The sequence below is a fragment of the Triturus cristatus genome, chromosome 5_1 (genome assembly GCF_964204655.1).
Source record: "Triturus cristatus chromosome 5_1, aTriCri1.1, whole genome shotgun sequence".
In the NCBI taxonomy this organism is placed as follows: domain Eukaryota; kingdom Metazoa; phylum Chordata; class Amphibia; order Caudata; family Salamandridae; genus Triturus; species Triturus cristatus.
Window position 1 is genome coordinate 450,738,330 of NC_140587.1, and position 21,517 is coordinate 450,759,846.

The following is a 21,517-nucleotide window of genomic DNA, read 5'->3' on the forward strand; positions in this document are numbered from 1 at the left end:
TGCCCTTCTATCTGACACGGGTCACTGGTGAAATAACATAGACGGGCTGAATAGTCTAAGGGGCACTTTACGCTGAGTTTTTGTCACTTTCCTTAAAGTCACTCTTCTCGCTGATATGATCGCATCAGTTATGACAGAGACAACTTTGCATATTAGAAACGAGTGTTCTTTCTACCTCATGAAACGGTGGCCGCCGAGGCGCTATAAACGGTGTAAACCAATGAAGGTGTGCAGAAGAAGGATCTTATATTCGAGTCATTCAGTTGTAGCTAACGTACACGTTTGCAAATTTCGCACCGTAAGCTCCGGATATACTCTATACCCGTCGAAAGCAGTCCACAAACCACCGCATCTCGGCAATGGACCTGCCCGGGGAGAATATCCCCCTCTGCGCCCAGGGGACAACTCTCCTGGAGGCGAAGAAGTTGCGGTACTCAAGCCCGATGCTGGCGCCAGCAACTCGTAATGTGACTTCAGGCTGACCCTGGGGATCACGGGCTGGCTGCAGGATAGCAGAGCAGAGCGAGCACAAACACAGGCAAGGAACGAAAACCACATGCTGAGAACCCACTACAATTAACGTATTAAGCTGTGCAGTTTTACGGAGTCAGTGAGCGTAGCACTCTTTCCAGTCCGTGCGTCCAATGCTTGTGGCAGTGTGTCGTCGTTGCGGGCACATACAAAGCAGGGCATGACATGTTAGCATTAGAGTCGGGTCAAACGCGACCCTACACCTGAAGAAAACAAGCATTGAAAGCATGCGCATGTAAGCATTTCTAGAGTCGGGTCAAACGCGACCCTACACCTGACGAAAACAAGCATTGAAAGCGTGCGTCATCACGATCGCGATCGCTCTGAAAGAGAAAGCGATCGCTCTGAAAGCGAAAGTGATCGCGATGACGCACGAGTTTTCAAAGTGCTGCTGGCGGCCGGCTGCGCGCATGCACGATCGCGTGAACGCAAGCGTTAGGCCAGCCAGCAGCACTTTGAAATTCCCACATACAAAATGTCTCTTCGAGCCAGCGCATGCGCTGGGCTCAGCGAGACCTAAAAAGGCATTATCTTTTATAATGCCAATAGCTCAAACTCTTGCAAATGCGAGACCTATTGCATTGCAAATGCTTGTTGCAGCATAGCTGCAAAATCGGCCCTGTAACAAACTCTGCTTAAAACCGGCCCTGGCAAAGGGCTCGGTGGCATCCCAACCCCCCGCAAGGGGGAGAGGGGGGCGGCCGAGCACTTTGCCAGGGCCGGTTTTGGTTCCCAGTCCGGCCCTGGATGAGATCAAAGTTGGTGATTGGGTGCATGTGAAAAATCTCATGTTGCCAAAAGAAAATCTAAATTTAGATAGCCTGAGTAGGTTACAATTTGCGGGAAATATTCGTTAATGGAACGTTAGTTTCTTTTTTGCCGTTCTAAGCCTCTTTCATACTGCAATTGATTTTGTGCATTGATGATTTTGTTCATAAAGTTTTAAACGGAAAAAAACAAAAAAGAAATCGGACGCTCCCAGTCTGCATCGCGGCTGGTGAGTCGCCATTTGCTTTCTGTGTAGAAAGGAGCAAACGAGGGGTGCTCTCGCGCGTCCTGTGGTGGCGCCATTTTGTCGCATTGTACGTTAGGGAGATCTGAGGCGGCTGGAAGCGGTGAGTGCGGGACCATCTCGGGCGGGTGAATTAGCCTGTCGAGAGGTGGAGGAGGGAGGTAGATGTTGTCGTATGTCTGCGTGGTGAAGAAAAAGTAGCCGTAGTCGACGTCGTAAAGTCTGGAACAGTCTCCATACCAGCTTCGTTTTCTTAGTTCAGGCTGTATGTTTATAGTGACTGACCTTGTAAGCAGCAGGGTACAACTCCGCATATTTGTTGGCTCTGGGGTTAGCAAAGGACTCCCTTTTAAGGGTTGGGATTGCGCCTTCAATTGTATACGTGTTATTGTATAGGGTTGTCACCCCATATACATGCAGTCTTCCTTATTTAGACTAGGGCTCCCAAATGTGGATTGGCGGTCTAGTTCAGCAGGCAAAATGTCACGTATTTGGAAGGACTAGGACTTGATCTTTAAATGCACGTCTTTCTAAAAGTCTGCTGTGGACATAATGGCTCCCATAAGCTGTATCACCTGTGGGGCAGCCAGACTTGGAGATATAGGAGACTAGGGCTCCCAAACGTGGATTGGCGGTCTAGTTCAGCAAGCAAAATGTCACGTATTTGGAAGGACTAGGACTTGATCTTTAAATGCACGTCTTTCTAAATGTCTGCTGTGGACATAATGGCTCCCATAAGCTGTATCACCTGTGGGGCAGCCAGACTTGGAGATATAGGAGAGTCGCCTCGCAACTTTTGTCATCCTTTCTTATTGAGCTTTTGGGGGTGGACTTTTAATTTTACTTTCATTTTGTTTGTTTTACCGTTAAACTGCCTGATCCTGCCTAATGAACAATATCAATGTGACGCCTCTTTCTGTGAGTTCCTAAGATTCGATGATTAGTTGTCACTTCCAATAATTTTCAAAACTTGAGCGCTCTGTCACCCATACATGCCAGACTTAAACATTTTGCTTAATGGCTTTCTTCTGTTTTAGAATAGGGCTCGATCTTATTTACTCAAATAAAGTTAGAATATATGCAATAAAATGAGAAGAAATATAAAGCGCAATTAAACTATCCTGCATTAGAAGCCACAATTCAAAGTTTGACTTTGACTAAGCTGTGCATAAAATTCTTGTCACAGACTCCATGGCCATTGTTTGGTATTATTACCTGTCGGCATACTCATTGTACTGTAATCCCTTTAGGGAAGACTGCATATCAACATTTAGGCTGCACACTGCAGAATCACGATTTGGTAAACCAAGAGGTTTTACTTTACCTTTCCGCTGGCTAAAATTTCGTGCACTTTAGTGCAATCTATTTTTCTTTCTTTGTGTTGTGGCTGTCTTTGGCAAGCTAATGAGCTACACGAAGTTTTGCACAGATTGCTTCATTGACCCCCGTTATTTCATGCTAAGCAGCTACGATTTCTGCTCGCTATTTGGCGTAATTGGAATTATGGCAATGTACTGCAGGCAAGCAATACAGGTTTGTATCATCGCAACTTATTTCTTTATAATTTCCTCGTATCTGGTCCAAGTGTTTATCAGTAGAATCTTTAGCTGTTTTTTAGGTCTCGCCTGAGACAGCGCTTTAGCGCTGTTCTGGCGAGACTTATAGTAAGCACTTTTGGAAGTGCAAACGAGTGCTTTCAGGCCGCCAACTACTGTGCATGTGTGCCGGGCGCGCGCACCATTTGGCAGCCTGAAAGCACTCGTCTTTCACTTTCGCCTGTCACACAGCCCGCTGTGTTTCCAACCTCCCCTTGAACAGCGTGAGCAGAAAGGCCACAACAGTCCCGAGTCAGCCTCCCCCTCCCAGATGGCATCGGCTGAGAGGACTCTGTAGCTCAGCCTTCTGCTTGCCCCCCTCCCATGCTGCCTTCGGACAGTATCAGCAGAGAGGCCACGCAGCACAGCCCTCTTCTGCCCCCTCAACCACCACCTTCGGACAGCATCAGCAGAGAGGCCTCGCAGCCCAGCTGTGTTCTGCCCCCCACCCCGCCTTTAGACAGCATCAGCAGAGAGGCTGCAACAGCCCCCCCCACCACCTTCAGACCGCATCAGCGGAGACGCATAGATGCCAAGGTTTCATATTGCTTGTGTATGACATTTTCATAACTTCACTTTAATTCTGAGTGGCATTCAGCGATTATGGGTGACACTTTGTTGCAAGCAAAATGAAGACGAGGGAAACATATACATCAGAAATTACCTGTCTTTTTCAAAAATAAATTGACTGCTAAAGGTGACATTCGACATCTTGAAATCGTAAATAATAAAAAAAAAAAAAAGGCAAGGCATACACGTGCATACGTCATCACACTGGGCCGCCACTTATTTTTGCTGGTCTGTCCCTTTTACATCCATCTGTCCTCTTTGACCCCCGCGCCTCTTACATTGTCCCGCTGTTTCTGCCGCTCTTATATCCACATCACAAAAGTCTGATGCCGCAGGGACGCACACATATACCGCAGCAACTCAAATGGACTTGGGAACCTGCATATCCAAGCAATACCTGGTCCCCGTCAGAATTTTTAATGAGCAACACCATTATGCTTACTGATCTGTGAAAGTTAAGTGCATTAACGCATTTAATAACATGAAGCCTACATGAGTCTTCTAAACCTGAACAACAAATACATAACCTACATGGACCACCATGATGCGTCCATAGATTGTTTTGGCATTGCAATAATAAATATATAAAGTATGACAACACAACGTGACACCAAAATATATATCCGTAGCTTTGGGAGCAGCTTCACCCTGACTATGCTTTTTACAAGTATCCCCGGCCTCCAGCATGTAACTCTACCTTTCTCTAACTCTCTTTTCAATCTCTATCTCATTCTCTTTCTCTCTCTCTTCACTCTACCTCACACTTGTATACGCAGATAACTCTAACTATCTCTATGTAGCAACTCGCTCTCCCTTTCTATCATTTTCGCACTTGCTCTCACATAAGTAAAATACATTTCCATTACAACGCCAATAACTCTAACTCTAAAAAAATGCGAGACCTATTGCATTGCAAATGCTTGTTTTTTTAGGTCTCGCCTGAGACAGCGCTTTAGCGAGACTTATAGTAAGCGACTTGCGACTTTTGGAAGTGGAAACGAGTGCATTTCAGGCCGCCAACTACAGTGCATGTGCTCCGGGCGCGCGCACCATTTGGCAGCCTGAAAGCATTCGTTTTCTTTCACTTTCGCGCGAAAAGTGCTCACCATTTGCCAGCCTGCATTGCCTCTCTCCCCTACCCCCTCCCTTATCCCACTTCCTGCTTGTTGTTCTTGTTTTTACTGTTTCAGAGGTTAGTTTCTAAATCCTATCTATGGCACCATCTACTGTTCGTCCTGAATTATTCTAAAAACAAAGCGTTGTGGTTTGTAACGACCATGCTGCCATCTCTTTCATGTCCGTAAAACCTTTATTTAGATTGCGAACAGGAAGTGGGCAGACTGGAAGGAGCCTTAGCTGCATCTGCCCGTTATTTCTTGGTTGTTTTCAGTTCGCTGGCTTCATTTTCATCTTGCTCTCTTTCAACACATCGCGGCGGTTCTTTCTTTTCAAAGTGCCTTTTCAGATCTTCTTGGCGCTTTTACTTGCGTTTTATTTTAAGTGTGTAGCTTCCCAAATTTTCATGGGGCTTTTGCTGTTACTACATTAGCCCATTGTGTTAGTTGTGTAGTGAGTTAACCTGGAACAAACATTAAGCAATTTTGTGATTACAATGCCAATAACTCCAACTCTAACCGATGCGAGACCTGTTGCATTGCAAATGCTTGTTTATTGAGAGTTCAGATCATGGTACAATATAGACACTTATGCATAAAAAACTAAATAAAGTGCAGTGTGCATACGTGCTCAATAAAAATTACATTTAGCAGCCCTTCAAGAATACTTGGGTACAACCTTCTATAAACAGTAGACTTAACATACTTAAAAAAGCACATATTCTATAGTCGGATGTTGCATAGTTCCCTATTCCACAGTAGACTAGTATAAGTGACGTGCATGCACTCAATATGGAATTAAACTTAACACATACATCCATATCAAACTACTTTTTCAGACCAGATGTTGTACGGCTGCTTATATTACCCAAGTCTTTTTTTAGGTCTCGCCTAGCTATTGCGATAGCAATCGATATGCGAGATTCTAGTAAGGGGCTCCCAAAAGCGGATTGCATGGTGAGTACGCGCACAATCACGTGCCGCCGTGCAATCCGTTTGGCATCGTACTTCAAAGGATCCGCTCCCCCGCCAAGCGTGCACAAATTTGCTTTCACTTTACTGCAGTCTATTGCCTCCTGTGACGCGCGTCCTCCTTTCTCAGCTGTTCTCTGGTTAGTGCGCTGATCTCGTCACACAGTGCAAGCCAGATGTGTTGGCTTCGTCAATGGCTGTTTATTTTACCTCTACAATCAAATAAACCGTATTTTGAGTGTTGTCGCTCTATTAGATTTAGATATTCTAGGGCACAGCAGCTTCAAACCTCATTGTGGCCCCAAAGCAGTTTAATATTTTTTATGTTGAAATACACTTTAACAGTGATGTGTCCAGGGTTTTATCAAATGTTTTTACTGGTTTTGATAGATTTAGACCTAGCTTTTGAGTGCAGAGACAGTTGTTGAAGAAACAATTTATAACTGGTATGAATAGTTTTATGGTGTTGCTTGCTGCCTGACTCCTAAACGGAGCGCGTGCACACCACTCGGGGGTGCACCCCACCGCGCCTCTATCCCGCTGCAGTGCAATGCGCGTGCGCTTGTTTAGCAGAGGTTGCTCTGTAATCCATGTACAATCTCTTTGTCTGTTTCCTATCATGTAACGTGACCAGCTGTTGAAAGGCGAGTCCCTCGCACTGCCTAAGAGCGATAAACAGCCCTGCAGACAGCTGTTCTCAGCTTGTTGAACTCTCCATTAGTGCGTGTTTTGTTTAAACAGCGCGCTCTTCTCCCGACCGTTTGACTTTTTTTTTTTTTTTGCATCTTTGATATAGCGCAAACTCGACCCGAAGATATTGGAGCTCTGTACATGACCACCGTATTTACATACATATTCAGGCACAGGGAGATTAAGTGATTAGCCCAGAATCACAGGATGTGGACGCGACCTCGAGGCTCGAACCCTGGTTTCCTGCACCAAAGTCGGCAGCGCAGCCGACGGACCACACCCCCTCCCCTTCTCATGTTTACATAAGTAAACGAGGGTAAAACCAACTCCTCGAGCCCGGCGTTCCTTGCTTAACGCCAATCTCTGAAGGACAGTCAAGCCTACTCTTGCCCCGACTCTGCCCCTGTAACGCCCCAGCAAAAGAGCAGCCGTCCCGAGCACTGGCACTTCCACACAAGCACCGACACCCCTCATTACACACGCACACTCTCGCTCGCGCACACTCTCGCTCGCGCACACTCTCGCTCGCGCACACTCTCGCTCTAAACCGTCACAAACACGCACCCAAAATCATACTCGGTCACAAAATAAACTAGCAGACACACACCATGAACAAACACAAAACTTCTTGGAGTAGCAAGTTCGTACAGTGATCTCGGAGATGGGCTCGTCTCCAGACCTATAGCAGAAATACACTGGCAGCAATGACACATTGCAAGGAGAAGAGGCACGCTTGCGCCAACCACCATGACACCATAAACACAAAACAATTACGGCAGCGAAAACAGGACTCTCAGATTAGCAGGGAGACACCCCACCACCCTACTATGCTAAACATGAATACTTTTATTTATACATATTATTTAATGTTTTAAAAACATGAACCATGATTATATGATTAATTATTGAGTGACTAGCAACTTAAAAATGTTAATTAATCGGAAGGTAGATCTATAGAATCAGAATTCATGTGGCATCTAATTACGAAATTCCGCAGATACTGACAAATGAACAATGTCCAAGCTAAGGCATCTATTAAAAAGATTAAACATTTAAAGTTGCAACAGAACCAGTACAGAGATGCATTTTCATTATGGCCCAACCTGCACATACTTTCGAGTTTGGCTAATCCCTCCCAGGCTTCCGTGCTTCATTTGCAACAAAAAATAAGCATGGGCAAAGCTAAAATATCTGGCTCTAATGTTCCAACATAAGTAATGTACACAGGCATTTGCAAAAGTTGCTTACTTGCATTGCATGGCCAAAATGCAGTTTATTTCATTAAAGCATGTCCCACTGGCTACTCCTTTACCATGAAACATGTAATGAAACAAGCATTTGCAATGCAATAGGTCTCGCATTTGCAAGAGTTTGAGCTATTGGCATTGTAAATGACAGTACCTTTTATTTAGGTTTTGAAAACCTGCAAGCGGTGCCTAAACACTTTGTACTTATAGTTGTTGCTTACGAGAAGCAAGGCGGGCAGTAACGGCGCCTCTTCTACTGCCAGCCTTACTTCTCGTAAGCAATGATTATAAGTACAAAGTGTGTGTTGTGTTTAGGCACCGCTTGCAGGTTTTCAAAACCTAAATAAAAGGTACTGTCATTTACAATGCCAATAGCTCAAACTCTTGCAAATGCGAGACCTATTGCATTGCAAATGCTTGTTCTTTATTGATTTCCTATTGGGCCCCAGCGTTTCTCAAACTTCCTAAGAGATCCTGTTCTGAGTGCATACCGCATTTCTAGTTCTTTGAATTTACAGTTTTGCCCTCCATTCTTAGAATGAAGGTACATTTTTACTTAGCCAATTTTGTAAAATTAAAGATCTTGCCACTAGGCGTTCTTCTTGCATATTATTCAATGTTAGATTTGGAGAGCATCCCAAAACTGCAATATCATTCTCAATAGCTATAGATTTGGCCAATGGTACTTCTAAGATATTTTTCAATTTCTTCCCATAGATTTTCAATTTTGGGGCAATCACAAACCATATGTGACCATGTGCCTCCTCCTGTTTTTGGGCATCAGAAACATCTGTCCTCTACCATATATATGCATTGTAGAAATGAAGTGGTTCTATAGAGTAACCGTTTTGATAAAATTGCAAGTATATATTAATTCACAACACTTAAGAGTATACATCTCATGAGCTAAACGGTGCATAGTAACGCGCGCTGAAAGTGCAGAAGATGCCTTGCCAACATTACACCCACCAACCCAAAAACAATAAAAAACAAAAACCCAAAAAACTTTACAGGTCTATTACTTAATACCTAATAAAATAATTTTTTTTAGGGACCTTCCTGATTCGTGAACCCCTCACATTTCCAGTACCAATGTGACTAACGTCCGCATGAACAGGTCCTGAAGGTCACACTTTTTAACTACTCGCACTTCCAGAAATGGTGGCTGCATTCACACGTCATATGGCAGACGATGCGCCCAGTCTTGGTTATCCATGGAAAACTTCTTCTGTTGCGCGATGTTGGCTTGTTCAAGTGTAACTTTCACTAGTTTTCTCTTGTTCCACCAACCTTTTCCTACAATAAATTCAGCGCCTTTGCTTACTTTATTGACTTGACTTGTACTGGCATGGAAAACTTAGACTTTCCTTACTTTGAGGGGTTTCATGATTAATTAACATCCAATCGCCAACTGACAAGTCCATAACCACTTCAACCACAATTCATGGCAAATTTATTTGTCATAATCTGTTTCTTGGCAACCGTAGAAGATACTACTTCTGTACTGTACATATCACTTTTGGTCACATTTTTCTTCTCATTCGACCCTGATGGTCTTCACTGCCCCCTAATAGAGAACATGGCGTAACCCCCCACGGTACAGTGTGGTGATGTATTATAATTCCACACGTTCAGTGAAATCACTTACACCCATCCCTGAAGCGATGGCTGTCTGTATGCCTTCTTTCATGGCGTCATTGCCAAGGTCCACTAGACCATTTGAAGTGGGAGAGTATTCTGCAACTTTGAGATGAAATATGTCTTGCATAAGCATGAACTTGCACACCCTTTCTGATACGAATTGGGTGACATTGTCTATGACAATGAACCTGGAAGCGCCTCCTGTTAAAATTTTTACTCCAACTCATTGCTCATATCCATGTCCAGTGGCCCAACAAACTTATATCCATTTGAGTAATAGTCAACAGCTAGAATTAAATACCTCATACCTTAGGGCAATACTGCATATGGTTCTGAAAAGTCTAAACCAGAGGCCTTCAACATTTTATTTTTTAGGCGTAAGGACCCCGTCCTGACAAAAATATTTGGAACCTAGAACTCCTCTTCATTGACCACCATAAACGACCCCAATTCCCACGGCAAATCATTTTCATGGTGGGGAAATAATATTAAATAATGTTTAGCAAATAAAAGTTTTGTGGGTGACTGGTTGTGTAGAGGCTTACCTAACAGATTATACAAAAAAAAAAATGGCCCAGAAAGAATTCCCTAAACTCACAATGGTACCTTAATTCTCACAAACAAAACATAATTTGACACAACTTATTCAGATGGTAACCCTTTTTAGGTCGAGCCTGTAACAGTGCGCATGCGCTGTTCTGGTGAAGACTTTATGTAAGGGCTTTTGAAATCTGCACACACTCGTGTGTGTGTGCTTTTTCTTTTGTCCTACGCTATTGGCCTTTGCGTGCGTCTTTTTAACAAAGATCACACGCAATTGGCCAAAGGCGGGCGCATTGCTCCGCCCATGGCCTATTGGTGGCGGTTACCTGCTCAGCCGCCATGTGGTTTCAATTATCGTACCCGGGCGCGATAATTGAAACCACATGGCTTGCTGTGGTGCGTGCTCTCGCGCCAACACTAATGTGATAAAATACGAAAGAACCACCTTTACCCCTGTCAACAGGCTGGTGGTAATTAAGCTGGTAAAATTGGGTCAAACAGCAAAGTGTTACCACAAGTTATGCTTTGCTCTAACCTGCAGGTGGTGAGATGGGCACGGTGGTTCGGTACAGAGAGATGCAGACAGGATAGGCCTGGCTGTCCATCAGTGCCCAGGGAAGTGCATTGCACAATCATTTAACATGTGCCCCCTCGTTCAGGAGCACAACTTGTGCAAGGACTCTTGAAGTCCCTTCCCGGCACTGCCACAAGACCGTATTCTTCTGTCAAAATGCGTGTGCTCTTTTTAGCAGAGGTGTCTCTATCCGAACTATGCATAGCAAAGTATTATTAGCGCGGCAATTGCCGGGGCTGATAATGCACTCTGCTGTCCCTAGCAACCGTTCCTAACTGCCCAGGCCTAAGGATGCGATAGCTTTTGGTGGGGAAAAACCCTGCATGTAGGCTTGTACGGTACGCAGATAAACACAGACGATGTGGTGAGAAATCCGTACGTAGGCTGGTGAGCGTCATGGCGGGGTGTGTCCGTGCCAGTGGAAAGAATGGTTTGTTTTGAGGAAGCGGGCCGCCACCCGGACTCGTCTCTGAAGCAACAATAAACCACTCTTGTAAATAGTGGAGTATATGAGCTGACAGGGAGTGTGACCACGCCTGCCAGTCGCCAATGGTAGTGGCGTGACTCTTCCCCAATCCCCCCCCCCCCAAGGTTTGACCTAGCGCTTCCGGGCCTCCTCAGCTACCCAAGGGTGCATTTTTTTTATTTCTTAAAGTGCCTTTTCAAGACCCTGTCTTGACATATGGCTGACCTGCCAGACCTTTTAGATGCAAAGGCCCCAATGTTATTTTCTCGTTTGCTTAGAGCGTGAAGACATCCTTAACTTGACAAGAGGCTGACTGACCCGGCCCCAGACCTGCAGGACCATTTTTAATACCTACACTCTTTTAATTACTTTAGAACTTCACCAAGGACCCGCTGTTCCACAGGTGGCTGACTCTAATGCTGCCCTGCGCGCTGTATAGTTTTATCAGTAAAACTACACGTGGGAATGTATTTATGGTTTTAGTGTAATGGCGGTGCACTACCACATCATGCATGCTCAACAGTACGCCACCCCACTCTACTCTGTGCCCCTCCTTTCTACCCTACTCCATGTAACTTTACTCCACTCCACAGCACAGACACTGCACACTGTAAATCCTTATTTTTCTTTTTAATCTTTATTAAATTTTGAAATCTAAACTTTACATATCTGACCAATCTTACATTTTCATAGTTATCAGCAACCTGCCGGAAAATACAGTGGCTTGTTATGTTTCTCGTATTGGCAGGCATCCATTTTTATGACAAAATTAAGATACAACTAGTAAATTCCTACATGTATTTAATTTTCAAATGTATGTTCACCTTTCAGTGTCTGGGAAGTCAACGTGCTAAGAACTGAAATAACATATGCACCTGAAAACATTAATATTGTGTTGCAATTAGCGTCGGGACGCCCTTGGGGCTGATGTTAGCGCTTTACAAATCAACTTATTCATTCACTCATTCGTTGGTTCAATCATTCAAAGGCTCCTGAAGCTACTTTAGATCCATTACAACACATTTCGTTAAACTTTTCATTCTGTCTTTCCCTGTAGCTCTTGGCAACCATAACTGGCAGCTTGAGACACTCAAAAGAAGACATTTCAGCTTTTTCCGATTTTATAATAATTTGGAAACAGACTGCCTGGGTAGAGCAAGCATTTGCCATGCAATAGGTCTCGCATTTACGCAAGTTTGAGCTATTGACATTGCAAATAACAATGCCTTTTATTTTTGTTTTCTTTTTAAAAACACAAATAAAAGGCATTGTTATTTACAATGCCAATAGCTTAAACTCGCGTAACTGCGAGACCTATTGCATTGCAAATGCTTGTTTAAACTGTGACGGGTGTGCTTGTTTCTCTCCAGAGAAACATTCAATCTGTGTTGTACCTCATTAGTACCAGTTTAACACCCAAATATAGCAATAAGCAACAAAAAGGTGACCAGTCCAGCTACTGTTTGAGTAATTAAAAAATGTTTTTTTGTTAGATTATGCAGCAGATGATGGATTATGTGGCAAAAGCGGTGAATCTATAATTATGCCAAAATCGCAGCAGCCACACAATCTTATATTTCCAGTGGCCCTGGGAATAATGGCTGTAATGCATTGGCTGCAACTTTAGTGCAAGGCATTCAAGGAGAACCATACTATATTTCATAGGATGCTGACGGCTTGGTTTTTACAGCTGCATGGAACTGGAGATTGCTGAACATCATTCATCATAATTAAAACATAGTAGTTAAAAACATTAATGACGAACTTAAAGGTCCAAATAGGATGCTTTGTTTAATTCCACGGGAGGAAGTGGTCCCTTAATCTTCTCTGACACTGTTTTTCTAAAAAGGTTTTTATTTGTAATATTCTGAAAACAGATGCTTCTATTTTAGCAAAAACAGACTCTAGGTTATATTAGTTTGCTGCTGTTGTTAACGTCAATCATATTTTTGGGGGGGGTGAAGGGGGCTGGAGAACCTTGAAAGTCTAAACATGGGGCGTGATCAAAGAAGTGGCTAAAACTATTTTGTACATTTTTTAGGTCCTTTTCCGTCGGGTAGCTACATATGCATAAGCTTATATGAAAAATAACTATAAAAAGTTGCTACTCCATGGGAAATGCACTATAGAACATTATGAAACCTTTTTTAGTCGATGCACTACAGCGGTGCAACAAGAGAGCCACAGAAATAAATCTTGGCAGGTGCAGTGGGGACTCGTGACTTTAGTGCTACGAAGTCACACCTGTGACAGAAAGCAGTGTGAATATGTCACTATTTTATACTTGCATTGCTCACAGTATGAAATAGGCTGCTGCAAAATGCGCAGAAAGTTTTACGATAAAACAGTGCTTCCAAAATATAGATTTTTCAAACGCAATTATTTTTTTGGTGACTGTTCTCAACACCTCCACAGGGATAGTAAGTGCTATAGCAAATACAATGACGAAAGCACGCACTTCACAGCTCAGTTGCTAACTCTTGGCACTACCACTCATAAAGAATCTTCAAGTGATTCAATCAATTTGAGCCCGTACCGGCTCTCAAGCATCCTTTACAGATTTCCCTTTACAATTGCAGATTCAGTCTGTGCACATTTTCATTTCTTTCAGGCAAGCAGAAAGGCGTGTTTAGCTGTCTGCCAGGCTTCCGATTTTACGGCACAGGATACTCCCTGAATGACACTTCAGCTGAAGAGGCGGAGAAATGTGCGCCTCCATTCCCATGACTCCACGGCCTCACGGGGGTTCACACTCCACAGATAGAAGACCTCTGGTCTAAACCAACTTTTTTCCTTCTACTCAAACGGGTGTAACTGGCCACCAATAATGTTTTTTCACCTTCATGCTAGCCTTTGTGGTGTCAAGATGACCATAGTGTGCTTTACTTATGATTGCACCATGCAAATCAGTTGGCGGAAAAAAACTGTTCTCCACAGATAAGTCGTCTACCGTCTGGTTTCTGGTCATTCGTGAGTAATATATTCACTCCCTTTTGTTAATTTTGAATCTTTCCTGCAAGACTCCATTCAATTCCGTTTAAGTTATTACCGACTCAACTGGATATAGCATCCACCAAAGCTACACACTCGACATCATCCACATACAAATCGCCATCACCTTCCATAAGCATTCTGAATAAACAATTGTCTCAGAAGTTCTTCCCTCTCGGGATGCGTTTGATCTAAAAGTTGTATACTTGTAGCTTAGATACTTATCTTGTGAGTCTAGCTTGTTATTGCTACTAACCTTGGTAAGTTTATGAACAAATGGTTTGTGATCTGTATATAATTCAAATATGCTTTCCCAAATGAAAAGTTTTGCTCTGCCCATGCAAGTGCCTCCTTTGTTCAATCTTACTATATTGATATTCAAAGTGTTTGAGTGCCCTAAGGCAAACGCTACTGTCTGTCCTTGGCCACCCACCTTCTGGCTGAGGGCAGCACTCAATCCATGCTTGCTGGCATCCACCATTCTAAGTGAAGTGCAACACTTATGGAATGCACGCAAAGCTTCCGCTGTTATAATTACCTCATTTTACTTTGCCAAAAACCTTCTCTAAATCATTAGACTGTTTAAACCAGTGATACTCAAAGTACGTCCCGGGGGCCGCATGCGGCCCTTCTGACCTTTACATGCAGCCCCCTGTGCAGCAGCAGCACTGGGCTGCCGTTTACTCGACTCAGCACTAACATGAAAAAAACTTAATTGTACAGCATACACTTATTTAAAGCTTAATTACGGTTAGGGAAAGGAATTAACTAGGCCCCTAACTTTAGGAACACCTTTATTTTTAGACAGCCACTAGATATACATGCTTTGCTTCCCCTGCACCCACTTTACACCCCCGCTGGCATCTGTGCAGCCCTTGGTCACACCTTAGACCAAACTTTGCGGCCCCTGGGAAAATTTCTCCAAGTACCCATGGCTTAAACTCTTGGCCCCTCCTAAGCAGAGTAAACCTCTTGAGCAGAACTAGGAACGAAACGTGCATAGTACTCCACTAATACAAGAAACTATCGTAGAGTGTCTTTGTGGGTGCTTTGGCATCCCTAATAGCCCACAAGACTGAAAATGTGGGTTTCATGACAGTATTCGACACTGTGTCTTAAATATTCCAACTCATTCACTGCAAGCTTACAATTATCAGCTCTGTTATGCCTATTGTATCCAAAATAGATAGCACTTACTTCAAAATCCCATTATGTTCTTCCAGAGTCTGCATATATTAGGATGTTGTCTTGATATACTTGTACCCCCTTGGCACAATGTGTCCATATGTTTCTGGAACACACTGGCTGCTGAAGCCAGTCTGAATGGTAGTCTCAAAAGCTTATAGCCACCAAAGGGGGTAACAAAGGTAATCAATTCCTGGGATTCAAAAGTTACCGACACCTGGTGATAAGCTGATCTGAAATCGATCAGGGAAACTCACATGGCTCCCATGAGATTTGCCATCAACTCGTAAATTCTAGGTAGTCCATGATACTATTTCTTTTTAAGGCATGCAAGCCAGCACAAAGTCTGATTTCTCATGATTCTTTATGTGCCTCGACTATGGGCGCCACCCACTGTTACAAATCTGTAGGCTGAATGATCCCTTGTGTGCACAAGCTTTGTAACGTGTCCTTAAATTCTTAACCTGACACTTATGGGGATAGGTCGTACTTTGTGTTCTACCGGTTATGTTAGCGAACATTTATAGAGCGCAACTATCACTCCAGGGAGCATCATGGTGCTAAGCGGATTCCTAGCTTGAAACTGGGTACCTGAGGGTGAAAGGAATGAATTAAATAATTGCTCTGCATAGTGTGTCAGAGGCTAGAAAGATCCGAGTTTTTAGGGCCTTCCTAAAGAGCGTTACTTATTGGATAAGACGAAGGTGGTTGGGGAATTGGTTCCATGCTTTGGAGCCGGTCACTGCGATAAATTTTTCCCCCCTTTTGAGACGTATCTAAAGGCTGGGGGTTTTAGCAGATTGGCGTTAGATGTTCTAAGGGTACGATGAGGACATAGCGCGCAAACCTGAGGTAGTGAGGACCTGAGGAGTGAAAGATTCTGAAAGTGATTATCAGGATCTTGAACAGGATTCTATTATGGATTGGTAGCCAGTGTAATGCTTCCAGGGCAGCCGATGCAGATGATCTCCTGGGCTGTTTTAGTACTAGGCAGGCAGCTACGTGTTGTACCATCTGGAGTTTATATAGGACCGACTTGTTGGCACCTGCATAGAGGCTGTTGCAGTAGTCCAATCTTGATGTGATTAGGGCCACTGCAACTGCTTGTCTGGCTGCGATGGGGAGCAAATCAAGAAACTTTTTTGAGTTTTTATAGTATCCCAGTTACTGCTAATGATTGCTGGTGGAAAGATGGCGTTGTGTCAAATTTGATTCCCAGATTTCTGGCTACCTTTACTGTATTTGTGAGAGGGGGGCTATCGGATGGCCTCCATAAACTGGGAGAGAAGGTGTTCCCTTGCCCCAAAGGTAAGATTTCAGTCTTTTCTGAGTTTCATTTTAAATGGTTGGCTTTCATCACTGAAAAACCGCTGTGCGGCATTGGTCAGGTGTTAACCAAGTGTGATGTTCCACACCTTTTACCAACCCATTCCGATATCTAAATACAGCCAGAAATTGACAGAATTGCATTACCTGACCCATTCCCACAATCCACATGACATGCTGGCAAATCTCGAACCATCTCTGGTTCTCAGCCCCCGGAACTAGATACAGGCCCATACATGACAAGTCTTTCCAACCAATTATGTTCTTCCCTTTTACGGTTACATATACCTTTGTGTTGGTCTCTGTCTGAACATTGTATTTTTGTTAAAATTATAAAAAAAAAACCAACCATCTCAATGTCTTTCTTCCCAAGCGCTTTGGGACTTACAACAGACTGTGACAACTGAAACATTTTTTCCCAGGTCTCATAAAAGGTTGTGTCTCTTAAGATAATTATAGCTGACCCCGAGTCGGCCATGACCTTTAAAGAAACGTCAATGATGGCAGTACATAATCTTTTAACAATTTTGGTTTTATCGTCGGTCAAGAGTTGGAGCCACATTACTGAGAGAATCCGAACAATGTATCGTCTTCTACATCAACAACTCTTACTCTTAACTGCTTTTTGTTACTCCTGCAAACATTCTGAAAATGTCCTAAACTCTCTTTTTCAAGCTCCGCAACGTTCTCTAAACAGCTGGGCACCCACCAAAATTGCACCTGTGGCTTTTAGATCCACGTTTGTAACACAAATGCTGACAATCATAAATTTTGATGTTTTCCCTTTCGTGCTTACGACACAGTGATTCTTCCTGATCTAAGTCTGCAGAAGATACATTGACACCAGCGCTGGATTCCGTATGCATCACTTTTTGTTTTGGTTAGCATTTTTCATTAAAGCCAAACTGTCACATTCAGATTTACAGAGGCGTGTATTCCGTTATAAGGCATTTATATGTCAACATTTATCATATACGTTATGTGAGATCATCTGTTCATGTTCATGATTCTTGACATTTCCATTTCTACAGTTGGCGGAATACACAATTCCCCTCGATAGGCATTCCGTCCTCCCCATTTTTTGGGACAGCCTCTGGATTTATAGACCTCTTTTCAGCAATCGTACATCTGTCCATTTCTGCTACTCAGCTTATTTTCCATGATCGAGTTGCTGCTCCCCACTTCATAGCGATTCCTCTCTTCACCAATGTGTAGCCTAGGGTGGCTAATTGCTGGTCTATGTCCGTTAAGTCAGTGGCCTCCCAAATATTTTGAATCCCCGTCAGTGGCGTCAATGTAATCTGTTTCCCCAGCGCATCTCCCAACTTCTCTGTGGCCTTCTCCCACAGGGGTCTTATATGGGGGCAGTCCCAAAGAATATGATAAAATGTGGCTCTTGGTTACATCCACGCAGACCTAATGCGTCCTGCCTTGTTCCCATTCTAGCTAGGATCACTCTAGTGAGGTATGTACGATGCAGAACTTTCAGTTGAATCAATCTAAAGCGATGGTTTATGGCTGCCTCTCTTAGGGACATTAATGCCGCCTGACAGTCATCGTCAATAGGTCCTAAATCTGCCTGCCAGCGGCTTCTGAGAGTGTGGAAGGGGTCTGGCAAATTATTACACAATTTACGATATGTGAGTGAAATGGCTTTGTCTAGGATGGGTTCCGACAATAACCGGTCCTCTAAGGGAGACAATTCTGGTAGTGTTAAGTCGGGAGTGCTGTTTTAATAGCATGGCGAACCTGTAGATATCTAAATACCTCCCCTTGTGCTAGCTCGTGTTTCACTTGCAAGTCTTTGAATGTGAGAATCTTACTTTTGTGTTTGAGATCTCCTATGGTGGATATTCCAATGGTATCCCATTTGTCAAAACCCATATGGTGACTAAGCATCCCTAGCTGTTCAGAAGACCATAAGGGTGTGGCTTTAGTCAATACTCCCGCCCAGACGCTTAGTTGCCTGATGCCAGATGGTGATCGTTTGAGCCATAGGGCCCAAATACCTTTCTTTATGGCCCTTGGTGTATAGGGCCCCAAGATAACCCTCTCGTCCCGTCTGATATCTTTCTAACCTATATGCTGGGTTCATAGGATGGCCATATAGCCACCGTGTGCATGACTTTGATGGAAATAGCTGACCTTCCAATACTTAGCAAATCAGTAACTTCAGAGAGAGCTTGGTTTCTGCAGCTCAGTAATCTCCCTTGAATTTTCCTTGACGAACAGTTGAATACAAATTGATCCCTAATATAGTCGTCCAACATACGATCAAATCCACACGTAGTTGTCGATATCCTGAGAGCTGAAATGTATTCCTCCATATTTTCATCACCCATTTGTGTTTGTAAAAATTATGTTCTAACATAATGTTAGTCTCATCTGAAAATTGTTTCCTCAGTTTGCTATTGCCTCTAAATATACATTCCACTACCTATCACCGGACTGTGCTTAAGGAGACGATACAGGTGGTAGACTATCAAAAATCTGCTGCACTGCTTGCCATAGGCTCCCAACGAACATAGCAAACTTGCGTGCTAGATTGTATCCATTTGCGTCAATGACTACCATATGGTTCTCAAACAGCCTAAACCATTGCAGCCATTTAATAGCCAGTTTACCTGGCTTATTGAGAAATGGTGGTGGTGATTTGATGTGGGGTTGCCATGTTGTATAAAGTGCCATATCCCACCTGATGACCCCAGAGTTTGACAAAAGGAAAGTTGACTACTCGCTGCAGAGTATTCTATCTGGAGCAGATGCCACCCCAACCAAAACCAACAGATGTACAAGGGCTATGGTAAAAGCTGCGACCAGAAAATAATTGTGGTGGCTAAAATATGGCCACCACGCCGGTGTAAGGACATGGACAATCACCCTTCAGCAATTTATGACTGACCCTCACGCACGAGATGAAGATGTTAGTGCAAGTAGAGACATGTCTGTAGAGTAGAGCTGTGTATGCGCCGTATCCAACACAGAATAACGCCTCCAAGCTCCTGTGAAAGCGCAAAATACTGTTCTGCAATCCTCAGTCTACTATAAGCACCCAGTTCGCAGCTCCAAGATTTACTGACCAGGGACGCAGCTCCACGATCCTAACAGCTGACACAGTCTATCAGAGTATGTCGCTGGTCACTCCGGCAGCTGCCCTTAAATTGCTCAACAGCAGAAATCCACCAAACAAAGCAGTTGAAAAACTACGTGGGTGTGCTGATGGGTGATGTTTAATCGCTTTCAAATGTAGTAAGTAAAACCAACACACAGATGTTTAAGAGAATTTGTTTTATTTCCACTCTTGGCATCACCCGCAGTATGCAGTGTCATTCTGGCTCAGATCCTACAGCAACTGTCAGTTGCCAATCGAATCCTTGCCAGTGTCCGCTCCATGTGCAAGTGTACATTAAATTACAACAAACAGTCACAGAATATATCTCACGAGCAAAAAAGTGCACAGTAACGCGCACTTGAAGTGCACAAGATGCCTTGCCAACATTGCAGTTTTTTAAAATCAGGAAATGGACGGGATTAGAGCTAGTCAAAATTTAACATTTTATAACTTGAAATTTAAAATGTGAATTCCGTCTGGAATACTTAATTTTTTTATTTAAAGAAAGGTAGTCCGTATAGATTTTTAGGTCTCGCCTTGCTATCGCGTAAGCGATTGCAAAGCGAGACTATAGAATACGGGTTTCAAAAGTGCTCCCAAAAAGCGGATTGCATGGCTAGCACGCGCACAATCGCGCGCATCGCGCCGCCATCCAATCTGGTTTTTGAGAGCACGTCAAAAGGGTCCGCTCCCCCGCCCCCCAAGCGCGCGCCACGCTCCGCCTGGCTTGTTGTAACCGGTCGGCTGGGACTGGAAATCTCCACAGAGGGTTTGGTGAACAGCATCTGTTATTGGTGGTAATTGTTCAAGTGTTAGCTAATATGTAATCTTTCTTCATGAAAGACATCGTCTCGATTCCCACTGTCAATTACTTTTGGAGACAACACTTTACTTTCAGTGTTTCTCAGCTCGAGAGTCGAGATCCTTACTGTGACCTGGAACTACAAGGGCCGTGGGTGACCTGGGCGCATGTGAATTGGCGCCAGGTGAGGGCTGCGCTATAAAGCTGGGTGAAAGGCAGGCCCTACTCTGTCCGAAAGCTCGGTCTGTTAGTGCCTCGCGCCGCCAGCATGGGACAGAGTGTGCTCCCAGGGGTTGTGTTCCTGTGCTTGGCGTATGAGGGATTCTGCGCTAGTTCCTGGGGGGAGTCTTCCGTAGGAGGCTGGTCTCAGCTGGGCCTGGCAAGGAGCGGCCCGGCGGCTCCAGGGGTGTTCTTCAATAACCCGTGGAGTCTGGCAGGGAGCCGAGCTCTGCCCCCGTGCAGCCGGTGTCTGTGCGATGTAAGGAGGCCAGTATGGTGGTCGCTGTGCAGCGGGATCTGTTCGGTACGGGCAAGCTGGTCCAGGCAGCTGACCTTAAGCTGGGGACCGCTCTGTGCAGGTACACGTCCCTCGGTGCGGAAAACACGGTCTCCTTCCGGATCACGCTCCAGGCCTGCGGTAACTCTTTACAGGTCAGTCGCCATGGCACCGCGCCGACCCTTGGCCGATTTCGTAGATTTAATTTGCATTCTGGCAATTGTAGTTCTTTCTATAAGCGGACTACAATTCCCAGAATGCTTAAAAAAAGCTCGTTTTGAATGAGCTGCTTGCGTATTGATCCGGAAAACTTAAGACGCATGTACTCTCAAATGTTTCCACGCCATGTCCTACTGGCGCACTTAAAATTTACGCCAAAAGTGATGTTGAAACGCGACTCTTGTCAGCCCGTGGACCAGATGTATCGGTACCTCCTCAGAATTCCCGTTAGCTCTTAAGTACAGACCTAAATATGCTCTCTCCAAACTGGAAGAAATAAAACTAGTTAACGTCGGTGGTTCTTAGCTGTCGCACTACTGTGCAGCCTGGGGTATTTCCTTCTTTGTAAGAGGGCCCCAGACCTGCTGGCTACGGCCCTGGGCCGCTCTGTCTGCACCCTGGACCTTGCTTGTTTTTCTTGTTGGCTTTG

The 21,517-nt window shown here is 44.2% G+C and overlaps 1 protein-coding gene across 1 annotated transcript in view; it reads left to right on the forward strand.

The window, feature by feature from the left end:
- The first annotated feature begins 1,512 nt into the window (after positions 1-1,512).
- RBM12B (RNA binding motif protein 12B) overlaps positions 1,513-21,517 on the forward strand; it is a 63,141-nt gene continuing 43,136 nt past the window's right edge. The window contains exon 1 of the mRNA XM_085605280.1: positions 1,513-1,646. The gene's annotated coding sequence lies outside the window, so the exon portion shown is untranslated. The remainder of the gene's footprint in view (positions 1,647-21,517) is intronic.